The sequence below is a fragment of the Canis aureus genome, chromosome 19 (assembly GCF_053574225.1).
Source record: "Canis aureus isolate CA01 chromosome 19, VMU_Caureus_v.1.0, whole genome shotgun sequence".
Taxonomy (NCBI): Eukaryota; Metazoa; Chordata; class Mammalia; order Carnivora; family Canidae; genus Canis; species Canis aureus.
The window spans coordinates 48,378,678-48,393,695 of NC_135629.1; the positions used below are offsets into that span (position 1 = coordinate 48,378,678).

The 15,018-nt window shown below is 40.3% G+C and overlaps 1 pseudogene; it reads right to left on the bottom strand.

The window, feature by feature from the left end:
* Positions 1–8,508: 8,508 nt before the first annotated feature.
* Positions 8,509–11,217, bottom strand: LOC144291108 (olfactory receptor-like protein OLF4; annotated as a pseudogene).
* Between the last annotated feature and the right edge of the window lie 3,801 nt (positions 11,218–15,018).

Below are 15,018 nucleotides of genomic sequence, written 5' to 3' on the forward strand. Positions count from 1 at the left end.
CTATTTATAGCAGTCTTCCAGTCTGCTTTCTTTTTCTTTTTTTTTCTTCTTTTCTTTTCTTTTCTTTTCTTTTCTTTTCTTTTCTTTTCCTTGTCTTTTCTCTTCTTTTTTCTTTTCTTTTCATTTCTTTATTTTCTTTTGAAAAAGATGTTATTTATTTATTTGAGAGCAAGACAGAGGTAAAAGAGGAGCAGGAGAGGGGCAGAGGGACAAGAAGTGGATGCCCTGCTGAGTGCCAAGCCTGATGTGGAGCTCGAATTCAGGACCCTGGGATCATGACCTGAGCCAAAGTAAGATCTTAACCAAGTGAGCCACCGAGGCACCCCTTCCAAACTGCATTCTACTAGGCACCTCTCCATGTACATATACAATTTTTTTTTGCAAATATGGGATTGAACTGTATATACTATTTATAGCTTTTAAAAATTAGTATATTATGTTCATTTTAAAATTATAATTAATGTAGGAATAAGTCATGTTAATAGCTGTAGTACGTTAGGCATTTAGATGATTGGAATTTTGCTATTATAAATCTACTGAATTTTGTTTCACTCTAATGCCTCCCAGGGGTGGGGGTGCATCTGGGAGGGTGTGGCATGGTGCAGCCTGCTGAGTCTGAGGGGGCCTTCAACACATGACCGTGGTGTCTTAGGGTTCAGAGGCCAAACACAAGCATGGAGTGATAAGGGCGAAGGGCTAAGGGAGGCCTGGCAGGGGACAGCTCTGACTCATCCACCTGGGGTGAGGGCCAGCAAGCACGCCTCTGCTTCTAAAGCGATGCCAAGAGTTGATTGGTTCTCCATCAACATGTCTGCCCTTTTGCACCCACTTCCCAGAGGAAATCCTCAGTCTCATTCCACATACGTCACTGACTGTTTCCCAAGCCACCTTCTGTCCACTAAAAGGAGGAAGGAAGATGGACAAACGTAAACCAGCCCAACAGATGGCACCTCCGCATGGTGGGGTGAATGGGGGGTCTCACTGGACAAGTGGTGACTCTGAGCCATGATTCCAGGGTTCTTGAAAAAATGAAATGTAAGGAGCACATTTGATGGTGTGCTCCATCAGAAGAGCACTCAACTCTTGATCTCAGTCAGGATCGTGAGATAGAGCCCTACGTTGGGTCTAGAGAAAAAGAAAAATGAATGAATGAAGTTTAAAAAAATTAAGTATGTATGGTTTGTCTGGGTGGCTCGTTCAGTTAAGTATCTGTCTTAGGCTCAGATCATGATCCTAGGGTCATAGGATCGAGCTCTCCACCATTGCATCTGGCACCCTGCTCAATGGGAAGCCTGCTTCTCCCTCTCCCTCTGCCTGCTGCTCCTTCTGCTTGTGTTCACTCTGTCTCTGTCAATTCAATAAATAAAATCTTTTGTTTAAAAAAAAACAGAATTACACTGGTTGACTAGAGGGACATGTATAAGGTACTCCTTATACTCCTTATACACTCCTGAGTCAGAAGGATGGGGGAGAAAAACTAGAAAAAAGAGATTGTGCAGAACATAAAGAGTACTTATGATATACATTAGTATCTTTTTTATACAGTCCAGTTGATTGTATGAATGTGTAAGTATGCATAACAGCATAGTTTTAAAATAAGTGAAACTTTTGAATGAAAGAAGAACAATGAAAGTGCATTTAGGTTAAACAGAGTGGGTCAAAACAACTGTCTGAAATCAAATTGAAGGAAGTCTTCAACTTCTGAACAAAGATATTTAAGAGAGTAGGAATTTAATTAAATTGACGATGGTACAAATCTAAATTAGATTGTTAAGGACTCAGGAGAAAAGAATATGAAAAGGTCTTTTAATGTGGAGAAAGAGTGGTCTCTAAAGTTTTAGTTTCACCTCACATAAAGATACATGGGACCAGTATGCTTATGGAAGGTAGAGATGATTCCTGGTCAAACATAAAGAAGAATGCCTTTCATGTAATGGCATTCCTATTTTAGAAATAGATCCAATAATAAAAGGGCACAACGAACAATAAGGAATACAGAGATGTGAACACTAGTTGAAAATACGTATAAAGGGTGATTTGTGAGCAGTAAGTATGCAGAAGAAAGCAGGTATTCACAAGTGATGAATAAATATTAAGGTAATAGATCAATCAGTAAAAGAAGTGGAGGGAATATATTATGACTAACTCACAGACTTTACCACACAAAATTTATATACTCTCACACATTCTGCACAAATATATCTACACATACATAAAAAAGCAAAATGGCAAGTAGCTAAATTGGTGAAATAAACACCAATTTTTTTGCTTGAAAAAACACAATGAAAAACAGGAATAAAGCCACTCTGTCCCACTCTGCAAACACCCAAGGACTCCCACAGACAATTTTTGACAGAGAAAGTGAGTGGCTAGCTAACCCAGACCATAGTCAGGTTCACAAGTAATAAGGTAATTGTAAAGAAAGCTCATTAGCATACCCCTTTTCACATAATACATTAAAAAATTCATTTGAATACTCAAGGGAGAGGAGTTACTGTGATATGTATGTTTCATGTACTGTTCTTGCATAGATATACCTGTGAGAATTCTTTTGTCTAAATTGTTCTTATTAGTATGGATGTGTAGTCTGATATGTCCCATCTTAAAAATGAAAAGACATATCCTCACTTCACCATATATCCCTCCACCGCTAATACTTTGACTTTTCTACTCTGGTTAATTGCAAAGATCCTTGGTCTCATGTTCTACCTTTATGCTTCCCATTCCCCCATATGATTGGGTTTCTATGATTATGATTTAGTTGTTAAAGATTTACTTGAACCTTGGATTTCTGAGTTCCATTTCACTTCTATATTTAGCATCATAAATACATAAATGAATCAATCAATAAATTTCTCAATCAAGCCAGCAAACATCCACAGCAAGCTCTCATCTCTGGGCTAGGCTGGACTGGCCCTCAGGTGACCTCAGGTAAATGCTCTTGACTTTCCTTCTCTTCACCTTCTCTTGCAGTCCCTACTGGGCGGTAAAACTCATTTAGGTAGGGTCTCTGAGAAGAAGGTCTGTACATGGAAATCAAAATACCTATGTGGCTGGTTGATAGAGATGAAGCTGTGTCCCCAGACAGGAGAATAGCAGTGGGTCAAACGTCAGTGCCCCGGCCAGACTTACGACTGCACAGGAAAAGACCAGGTCTTGTCCATCCCGAGGTTGCCTGAGCTATGGGACTGCATCAGAGGAGGTATTTACAGCTGCTTCAGGCTTCTCATTAGGCACATTTCCATCCTGTTCCTCCCACCTCTAGGCTCATGATTTCCCTTTGGGATACTGATGTGGACAGAAAGGAAACTTTTCCTGTTGAATTTCTGTTCCTAGGAGACCAGGTGAAGTAATTTTTTCTTACTACTTTTCTATTTCTTCTTCTGCCTTTCAGCACCTTATCCCAATCCTGAGTGAATATTTTCTCCTGTTTAAGACTGAGGAATCAATCCTGCCTAGGACCCTTGGGCCCTTCAAAGCATCGACTTGTGGTGGAGACACAACCCCTGATATCTCTAGAAAGTTACTTTTCCCTTTCTCAACCAAGATGATAAGTTTTTTCCTGTAATATAAAATCCTGGCCACTTCACCCTCGGCTTTATGAGAGTAAAACAATTAGGAATTTTACACTTATAGGGATCCCTGGGTGGCGCAGCGGTTTAGCGCCTGCCTTTGGCCCAGGGCGCGATCCTGGAGACCTGGGATCGAATCCCACGTCAGGCTCCTGGTGCATGGAGCCTGCTTCTCCCTCTGCCTATGTCTCTGCCTCTCTCTCTCTCTCTCTCTCTCTCTCTCTCTCTCTGTGACTACCATAAATAAATAAAAAATATATAAAAAAAAGGAATTTTACACTTCTATAACAAGTTCAGAGCTATGGCTTAAAATATCATTATAAAATGTTTGTTAATTGTTAGAGATAGATTTAGATCTTTTTTATGAACTGTAATCTGAGTTTAGCACCTTACAGGAGTTGCCTGATTCAATTTTTATGGAAGTACATTCTATGAGGAAGCGCTGGTGTGAACTCCCTTCCCCATGGAAACATGGGGCTTGAAGAATTTAGTGATCTTCTCAGTTATCATTGCAGAAAGGGATGGGTGTTAATTGCATTCTGTCAGGATGCTCACAGTTGTCAAACTCTGTACCAGTGGTCCCAACCAGAGGTGATTCCTTCCTCTTGGGCGTATCTGGCAATGTCTGAGGGACGCTGCTCAATACCTCCATTGAGCAGGACAGCTCCCAACACACATCATGACCCTACCTTAAAGGTCAAATTGAAAATGTGAGGAAACGTAGTCTAGACCTGCACTTCTCCAACCTCAAAGTGCAGAGGAATCACCAAGGGTTCTAGCCTAAATGCAGACTCTGCTTGGCCCAGGAGTTCAGCATTTCTAACAAGCTCCTGAGTGATGTTGGTGCTGCAGGTCCTGGTCTGTGGACCACTCTTTTGAGTAGTAAGGCTGTGGTCCTGTGATAGAGTAAGGTGCAGGTGAGTGTAGGTCTTCTCTTTTTCTTTGGGGTGGGGAGGAAAGAAAAAAAAAAACATCCAAAATGTATTCTCCAACAAGACAGACAGCATCAGCAGGTAAAAACTACAGGGGTTTCTCCACAGATCATACATTCACTCGGGCATGATTTGCTTAACAGGGAGAAAGGCTCTGGTGTGTTCTCTGTAACAATATCCACTTCACAGTGTAAACAGGTACTAGCTTGTGTTCTCAACTTACAATTCCAGAAGGAAAAGCACAATGTGGCAAATAAATTTTTGGATCCTAAAGTCAGGTGCAATAACACAGACCGACTTTTTTTTTTTGTAAATTTATTTTTTATTGTTGTTCAATTTGCCAACATATAGAATAACTCCCAGTGCTCATCCCATCAAGTGCCCCCCTCAGTGCCCGTCACCCAGTCGCCCCCACCCCCGCCCACCTCCCCTTCCCCCACCCCCGGTTCGTTTCCCAGAGTTAGGAGTCTATCATGTTCTGTCTCCCTTTCTGATATTTCCCACTAATTTTTTTCTCCTTTCCCCTTTATTCCCTTTCACTATTTTTTATATTCCCCAAATGAAAGAGACCATATATTGTTTATCCTTCCCTGATTAACTTATTTCAGTCAGCATAATACCCTCCAGTTCCATCCATGTCGAAGCAAATGGTGGGTATTTGTCGTTTCCAATGGCTGAGTAACATTCCGTTGTATACATAGACCACGTCTTCTTTATCCATTCATCTTCCAGTGGACACCGAGGCTCCCTCCACAGTTTGGCTATTGTGGACTTTGCTGCTATAAACATCGAGGTGCAGGTGTCCCGGCGTTTCACTGCATCTATATCTTTGGGGTAAATCCCCAACAGTGCAATTGCTGGGTCGTAGGGCAGGTCTATTTTTAACTCTTTGAGGAACCTCCACACAGTTTTCCACAGTGGCTGCACCAGTTCACATTTCCACCAACAGTGTAAGAGGGTTCCCTTTTCTCCACATCCTCTCCAACATTTGTGGTTTCCTGCCTTGTTAATTTTCCCCATTTTCACTGGTGTGAGGTGGTATCTCATTGTGGTTTTGATTTGTATTTCCCTGGTGGCAAGTGATGCGGAGCATTTTCTCATGTGCTTGTTGGCCATGTCTATGTGTTCCTCTGTGAGATTTCTGTTCATGTCTTTTGCCCATTTCATGATTGGATTGTTTGTTTCTTTGCTGTTGAGTTTAATAAGTTCTTTATACATCTTGGATACTAGCCCTTTATCTGATAAGTCATTTGCAAATATCTTCTCCCATTCTGTAGGTTTTCTTTTAGTTTTGTTGACTGTTATCTTTTGCTGTGCAAAAGCTTCTTATCTTGATGAGGTCCCAATAGTTCATTTTCGCCCTTGTTTCTCTTGCCTTCATGGATGTATCTGGCAAGAAGTTGCTGTGGCCAAGTTCAAAAAGGGTGTTGCCTGTGTTCTCCTCTAGGATTTTGATGGAATCTTGTCTCACCAGACCAACTTTTGTTAACAGTCTTGATCTACTTTTCAAGAAAGAAGATTCTCCACTTGGAAATTAAGGTGTTTCTTTCTCCTTCCTTGGTCAACCATCAGAGCATGTTTCATCATTACATATACAAAAAAAGGGGGGGGGGCAAGAGTTAAAAAAAAAAGAATCATGAAAATATCTTCAACGTCCAGCTGCTCCCACCACACATCACTCAGGTTTAAGACAGGGTGTCAGAACAGAGTGTAGGTCTTCTCAAAAAAAAAAATTGCGTTTGCATAAACTTTTTAATGACTAGTGTATCCAGTCACTCTAGGGGCTGTGAGAAATTTTGTGTTTGTTTCTTTTAAATAAGGACCCTTCGGTGGCACCAAAAAAGTTACTTTTGGAAAAGACTTTCTAGGAAGCAGAAAAAGAGCCTTCTAAAGTTGTCTACATTCTAATTCCTGGAAACTTTGAATATGTTATTTTATATAAGAAGAGGGAGATTAAGGTAGCAGATGGACTAAGGCTGCTACTCAACTGAACCGAATTAATGTTCCCAATTGCTAAAATATAAATGTGACTGACTTACTTAGTTAATTTAATTATTTAGATTTAGATTTATTTATTTATTATGGAGAGAGAGAGAGAGCGAGCATGCACAGTCAAAGGGAGGGGCAGAGGGAGAGGGAAAGAGAATCCTCAGGCAGATTCTGCAATGACCGTGGAGCTGCTGAGGTGCTCATATCCAGAATCCTGCCATCATGCCATGAGCCAAAATCAAGAGTTGAACGGACTAAGCCACCCAAGTTCCCCTTTTATTTATTTTAAAAGTAATGTCCATGCCTAAAGTGGGTCTTGAACTCATGGCCCAGAGATCAAGAGTTGCATGCTCTGCCTGCCTGGCTGGCTCAGTTGGTGAACGCATGACTCTTGATCTCAGCATTGTTTTGAGCCCCATGGAGAAAATAAAGATTACTTAAAAACACAATCTTAAAAAAAAAGAAAAAAAAGAATTGCTTGCCCCACTGACTGAGCCAGCTAGGTTCCCAGAACTATAGATTTAAATATAAATTCTTTTTTAAAATATAAATTCTGACTTTGAGCCCTTTTTGCATTAGAGTACAGAAGGAATTCATTAATAAATTTAATTTGCAAATCCTACTTTAAGTCTTTATGACTATCTATATTTTAAAAATTTCATGCTAATTCAAACATTGACTCTTTTGATTTCTTTTTTTAAAAGATTTTATTTATTTATTTATTTATTCATGAGAGACACACAGAGAGAGAGGCAGAGGCACAGGCAGAGGGAGAAGCAGGCTCCATGCAGGGAGCCCCACGTGGGACTTGATCCCAGGTCTCCAGGATCAGGGCCTGGGCTGAAGGTGGCGCTAAACCGCTGAGCCACCCGGGCTGCCCCCTCTTTTGATTTCAATCATCTCCAAATATCTTTCAAATTTCCTTTCAACATAAAAGATGAGATTATTGAGTCTGTGTTGTTACATACATGTGTAAGAGTTTATTTGTAGGAAGTAACGTACAAATGCACACATACGTATATGTGCATACACTCTTTACCCATTGAAGACTTTCTGAACTCACCACATACTTCTTTTTTCTTTATTTAAATTCAATTTGCAACATATAGTATAACGCCTGGTGCTCATCACATCCTGTTCAAATATTTCTAAACACTGTATTTATTCCTAACAACATCCACCTGAATCAGAAACAAGGAAACCGAGGTTTCAGGTTGATTACATTTTTATAATTATATAACAAAGTTTCATTTATTTATTTATTAATTTATTTATTTATTAAGATTTTATTTATTTATTCATGAGAAACAGAGAGAGAGAGAGAGAGAGAGGCAGAGACACAGGTAGAGGGAGAAGCAGGCCCCACACAGGGAGCCCGATGTGGGACTCAATCCCAGGTCTCTAGGATCAGGCCTTGGGCTGAAGGCGGTGCTAAACCGCTGAGCCACCTGGGCTGCCCTATAACAAAGCTTTAAAACTTTTGTGTACTTTCTGGAATTATATGTAAATGGATTAATGCAGTATGTACTCTTAATTTTTATATTATTACTTTAATTCAGAAAAATTTGCATCTTAAGTTGTATTATATGTCATTGTATTTCAATGAATTATTTAAAAGAAATTAATCTGTTATACCTAATCAATTAATTCAACAGGATATAAATTTAATATACAAAAATTTACTACAACTCTATACACTAATAAGAAACTATCAGAAAGAGCAATTCAGAAAGCAATCCCATTTACAATTGCGCCAACAAGAATAAAATATCTAAGAATACATTTAAACAAGAAGGCAAAACACCCATACACTGAAAACTATAAGACATTGGTGAAAAAAATGGAAGGTGACACAAATGGAAAGATATTGGTCTTGGCTATAATTTTTAGGATTTGACTTGAAAAGCATTTTTTTGTATAGGGAAGTTGAATTCTAAGAAATGGAAATTTCTGGAAGTATATAGGAGCAAATTCTACTTCACAATGATCAAAAATCATGGCTTTGAGCCTTGTAATCAAGTGCACTTCTTCACCACCAGGACAATTATCTCTTTTACAGCTGCCCTCCTGAAAAATCTCATCAAAGCCTCCTTTATGTCTGTGTTCCTCATGCTGTAGATAAAGGGGTTCAGCATGGGTGTGTGCATTACCAAGGCTACTGCAATTGAGTGGGAGCTCTGGGAGCAGTACAGATGAGGTACACTCCCAGGACTATGCAATAAAATAAGAAGACAACTGAGAGGTTAGCCAGAGCAATTTACACATTTAATGCAATCCCTATCAAAATACCATGGACTTTCTTCAGAGAGTTGGAACAAATCATCTTAAGATTTGTGTGGATTCAGAAAAGACCCCAAATAGCCAGGGGAATATTAAAAAAGAAAACCAGAGCCAGGGGCATCACAATGCCAGATTTCAGGTTGTACTACAAAGCTGTGGTCATCAAGACAGTGTGGTACTGGCACAAAAACAGACACATAGATCAATGGAACAGAATAGAGAATCCAGAAGTAGACCTTAAACTCTATGGCCAACTAATGTTTGACAAAGCAGGAAAGACTATCCACTGGAAAAAAGACAGTCTTTTCAATAAATGGTGCTGGGAAATTGGACATCCACATGCAGAAGAATGAAACTAGACCACTCTCTTTCACCACACACAAAGATAAATTCAAAATGGATGAAAGATCTTAATGTGAGACAAGATTCCATCAAAATCCTAGAGGAGAACACAGGCACACCCTTTTGAACTTGGCCACAGTAACTTCTTGCAAGATACATCCATAAAGGCAAGAGAAACAAGGGCAAAAATGAACTATTGGGACTTCATCAAGATAAGAAACTTCTGCACAGCAAAAAAAAAAAAAGTCAACAAAACTAAAAGACAACCTACAGAATGGGAGAAGATATTTGCAAATGACGTATCAGATAAAGGACCAGTATCCAAGATGTATAAAGAACTTATTAAACTCAACAGCAAAGAAACAAACAATCCAATCATGAAATGGGCAAAAGACATGAACAGAAATCTCACAGAGGAACACATAGACATGGCCAACAAGTACATGAGAAGATGCTCTGCATCACTGGCCATCAGGGAAATACAAATCAAAACCACAATGAGATACACCTCACAACAGTGAGAATGGGAAAAATTAACAAGACAGGAAACAACAAATGTTGGAGAGGATGTGGAGAAAGGGGAACCCTCTTGCACTGTTGGTGGGAATGTGAACTGGTGCAGCCACTCTGGAAAACTGTGTGGAGGTTCCTCAAAGAGTTGAAAATAGATCTGCCCTAGACCCAGCAATTGCACTGCTGGGGATTTACGCCAAAGATACAGATGCAGTGAAACGCCAGGACACCTGCACCCCGATGTTTCTAGCAGCAATGTCCACAATAGCCAAACTGTGGAAGGAGCCTCAGTGTCCACCAAAAGATGAATGGATAAAGAAGATGTGGTCCATATATACAATGGAATATTACTCAGCCATTAGAAACGACAAATACCTACCATTTGCTTTGACGTGGATGTAACTGGAGGGTATCATGCTGAGTGAAATAAGTTAATCAGAGAAGGACAAACATTATATGTTCTCATTCATTGGGGAATATAAAAAATAGTGAAAGAGAATAAAGGGGAAAGGAGAGAAAATGAATGAAAATATCAGTGAGGGTGACAAAACATGGGAGACACCTAACTCTGGGAAACAAAGAAGGGGTAGTGGAAGGGGAGGTGGGCGGGGGGTTGGGGTGACTGGGTGATGGGCCCTGAGGGGGGAACTTGGCAGGATGAGCACTGGGTGTTATGGTATTTGTTGGAGAGTTGAACTCCAGTAACAAAAGTTTAAAAAAAAGAAGAGGACACCTGAGAGGTGAGATGCAGAGGTGGAAAATGCTTTATACTTGCCCTGAGCTGATAAGATTCTAAGTATGGAGGAGATAATCTTAGAGTTTGAATAAAGGATCCCAGCAAGGGGACCACCAGCCAGCAACATAGTTGAAACATATAGCACTGTGTCATTAAGAAAGGGATCAGAACAAGCAAGTTGGATCATCTGATTGAGTTCACAGGAAAAAGTGGGTGATTTCCAAGGCTGTAGAGAAGGACAACTGCAATGCCATTAAACTTTGTTTTTTTTTTTTTTAAACATTTTTTTTAAATTTATTTATTTACGATAGTCACACTCAGAGAGAGAGAGAGAGAGAGAGAGAGAGGCAGAGACACAGGCAGAGAGAGAAGCAGGCTCCATGCCCCGGGAGCCCGACGTGGGATTCGATCCCGGGTCTCCAGGATCGCGCCCTGAGCCAAAGGCAGGCGCCAAACCGCTGCGCCACCCAGGGATCCCGCTATTAAACTTTGTAATAAGGAATTGAAGACACTGATGATCCAGGACACTAGAACCAGCAGTCCACCGAGCTGGGGTTTGTGATGACCATGTAGTGCAGGGGGTGGCAGTTGGCCACGTAGTGGTCATAGGCCATTTCGGACAGGAGAAAGTAACCCAGTCCAGCAAAGAGTAGGAAAAAGTATATCTGTGTGATGCAGCCTTCATAGGTTATGACTTTAATCCTAGTCTGAATGTTATGGAACATCTTGGGGATAGTGGTGGAGGTGATACAGATGTCTACAAAGGACAGGTTGGTGAGGGGGTGTGGAGGTGGGGGTCAGATCTGACAGCCAGGATGATGAGCCAATTTCCAATCACAGTGATCAGGTACATGGAGAGGAAAAGCCCAAATATGAGGGGATGCGGTTTTGTTTTGTTTGATAATCCCAGAAGAAGAAATCCTGAAATTTGGGTATTGCCTGATCCCATGTGGTGGTGTGATGACTAGAAATTAGAAAAAATGATTAATTTCAACACAAATGGGCATTAGTAATTTGGTAGAAATGATAGCATTACAATATCATGTGCAAAAAAGAAGCAGGCATAAAAGAAAATAGATGGGGTGTTATCTTTACTAGGAGTTCAAGGGGCTCAAAAATAAGGTGACACTTGAAGAGAGACCTCAGGGAAGTCTGCATGGAAGACACGAGTTTATTTGTGGATGTGTGGGCCCTGCAGAAGAAAGAGCCAGTGCAAAGGCCCTGTGGAAGGCACCTGTTTCAGATGGATATCTAGGACTCAAAATGGAACTGGAATGGTCAGAAGACAAGCAAGAGGGAGAGTGATGAGAGGTGGTGTCAGGAATGTTGAAGAATGAGATGGCCTCCCCACTGCAGCTGAGACTTCAAGACACAGGGAGGTCTTCATTCACATGGTATTTTTGAACTTCATTAATTTGTTTCCAAGGAATCCTGTCAATAAAAATGGATCCCTTCCTTATTTCCAAGTGTTGGTTAAGACCCTGGAGTCTTGGGGGATCCCTGGGTGACTCAGCGGTTTGGTGCCTGCCTTTGGCCCAGGGCATGATCGTGGAGTCCTGGGATCGAGTCTCGCATCGGGCTTCCTGCATGGAGCCTGCTTCTCCTCTGTCTGTGTCTCTGCCTCTCTCTCTCTCTATCTGTGTCTCTCATGAATAAATAAATAAAATCTTAAAAAAAACCCTGGAGTCTGTATTTTAAAGGTACTATATTGGCACACTACACATTTCTGGGACCATGTGACTACCAGGCTCTTCTCAGCCCCTCCTACAATATTTAGGAAAGAAATGATACTAGTTAAGCTCTCAACATCAAATTATCATTGCCATAAAGAATATAGAAAAGTACTCAAATTCCAGTTGGTAAGACGCCCATGATCATGTAACTTGGTGTTTTAATTTAATAGGACCGTTTTGTCCCGTATTTACAGAAGTATAAAAAATTCAAAAAGAAGAGAAAATGAAGAGGAGGGAGAAACATTTGATAAGCTCATGTGGTCCTTGAGAGATATAGATGATGAGAAAGCTTCACTGGTCCTGGCTGCATTCCAACCCTAGGTATTGCCCCTTGATGCGCAGAATAACAAAGCCACAAAAAAACAATTCTCCAAAGAGAAAAAAGTGATATATTTATGCGGTGTCAGGACACCTTAATGTATGAACATCCTCTAGAAATATGAGTAAAAGGAATTAATCCACAATTGACCAAAGGAAATACTTAACTTACAAAAATATTGGGGATTTATCAAGATGAAATGGTAAAGGACTTTTCAAAAATGATATTAAATGCAACTTTTGGAATCAGTAAGTGAGTTTTGAACCATGGATCTACCACATGATCCCTATTTGATTTTGAGAAAACAACCAATTCATTCTAAAATAATAATATTCTCACCGGAATAGTGGGGTAGTGATATCCATCCTCCTAAGGCGGTTGACAGATTGGGTCCATATATAAAAAGTTGAGCATGGTTCCTTCCTGTTAGTATATGAATGGTTATTCTCTCTGTTCAGACGTGTTTGTACGTGTGTGTACACACACATGTATTTGTGTGTTTGCACATGCACACAAACTTGATCATAACATAAAAGGCATATTTACTGTGGATGGTTAAAAAAAAGGAATACACTGCAGTAAAGGAAAAAATGGTTTTAATAGAAGGTCAGTGCCTGTTAATGTAGGAAAATAATATAAATGAAGAGTTCATAAGAAGACCAGGTCACAGAGGAAAAAGGCAGTCAGCGTGGTGCTGATGTGACATCAGACTCCAGGGAGCCCACACTGCTCCACTAGTCTCATCACAGGGTCTGCCTCAGGACCCGGATCTAATTGTTATTCCTGTCCTTACTCCCTGTTTATTTGACCACACTGGTTTTTATGTGGCCCAAGAGTGGATAAGGCTGACTTCTTCTCTTACTTTCCTGGCTGGGTGGCATTCCTTCCTTTGTTATCTTGGACTTTGGGGTTTGATCTTTGTTTGACACAAAATCTAATGGGTATGTGCCAGTCCTGGTTCTCTGTTCTTTGTCTGCCATGCAGAAACCTTCTCAGACCATACTTTGCAAAATCTGGCATATTCTGTGACAATCTATTCCCTTTCTGTATATGACTTATCCTTGAAGACATTATGTCATATGAGCACTTATTTGCCTGTTCTCCATTATAAAGTATGATCCAAAGAAGCAGGGATCTCACCTTGTTTACCTCTTTGTGTTCACAAAGGTGTGCATTTTTATAGAAACAAGTTTTAAAATATGAGAATTCATTAAATAGAGAAAATGGTAGGGAAACAAAAATCCTGTTAAATATGGTGGATTCCATAACTGTCTTAAATAAAACTGAACAATAATCCAGTATTTATCTTTGTGTATCGTGCAAGAGAGTGGTCTAGTTTCATTCTTCTGCATGTGGATGTCCAATTTTCCCAGCACCATTTATTGAAAAGACTGTCTTTTTTCCAGTGGATAGTCTTTCCTCCTTTGTCAAATATTAGTTGACCATAAAGTTGAGGGTCCACTTCTGGATTCTCTATTCTGTTCCATTGATCTATGTGTCTGTTTTTGTGCCAGTACCACACTGTCTTGATGACCACAGCTTTGTAGTACAACCTGAAATCTGGCATTGTGATGCCCCCAGCTATGGTTTTCTTTTTAAAAATTCCCCTGGCGAAATACAAATCAAAACCACAATGAGATTTCTGTTCATGTCTTTTGCCCATTTCATGATTGGATTGTTTGTTTCTTTGGTGTTGAGTTTAAGAAGTTCTTTATAGATCTTGGAAACTAGCCCTTTATCTGATATGTCATTTGCAAATATCTTCTCCCATTCTGTAGGTTGTCTTTGAGTTTTGTTGACTGTATCCTTTGCTGTGCAAAAGCTTCTTATCTTGATGAAGTCCCAATAGTTCATTTTTGCTTTTGTTTCTTTTGCCTTCGTGGATGTATCTTGCAAGAAGTTACTATGGCCGAGTTCAAAAAGGGTGTTGCCTGTGTTCTTCTCTAGGATTTTGATGGAATCTTGTCTCACATTTAGATCTTTCATCCATTTTGAGTTTATCTTTGTGTATGGTGAAAGATTATGCTGAGTGAAGTAAGTCAATCGGAGAAGGACAAACATTATATGTTCTCATTCATTTGGGGAATATAAATAATAGTGAAAGGGAAAATAAGGGAAGGGAGAAGAAATGTGTGGGAAATATCAGAAAGGGAGACAGAACGTAAAGACTGCTAACTCTGGGAAACAAACTAGGGGTGGTAGAAGGGGAGGAGGGCGGGGGGTGGGAGTGAATGGGTGACGGGCACTGGGTGTTATTCTGTATGTTAGTAAATTGAACACCAATAAAAAAATAAATTAAAAAAAAAAACCACAATGAGATACCACCTCACACCAGTGAGAATGGGGAAAATTAACAAGGCAGGAAACCACAAATGTTGGAGAGGATGCGGAGAAAAGGGAACCCTCTTGCACTGTTGGTGGGAATGTGAACTGGTACAGCCACTCTGGAAAACTGTGTGGAGGTTCTTCAAAGAGTTAAAAATAGATCTGCCCTACGACCCAGCAATAGCACTGCTGGGGATTTACCCTAAAGATGCAGATGCAATGAAACACCGGGACACCTACACCCCGATGTTTCTAGCAGCAATGTCCACAATAGCCT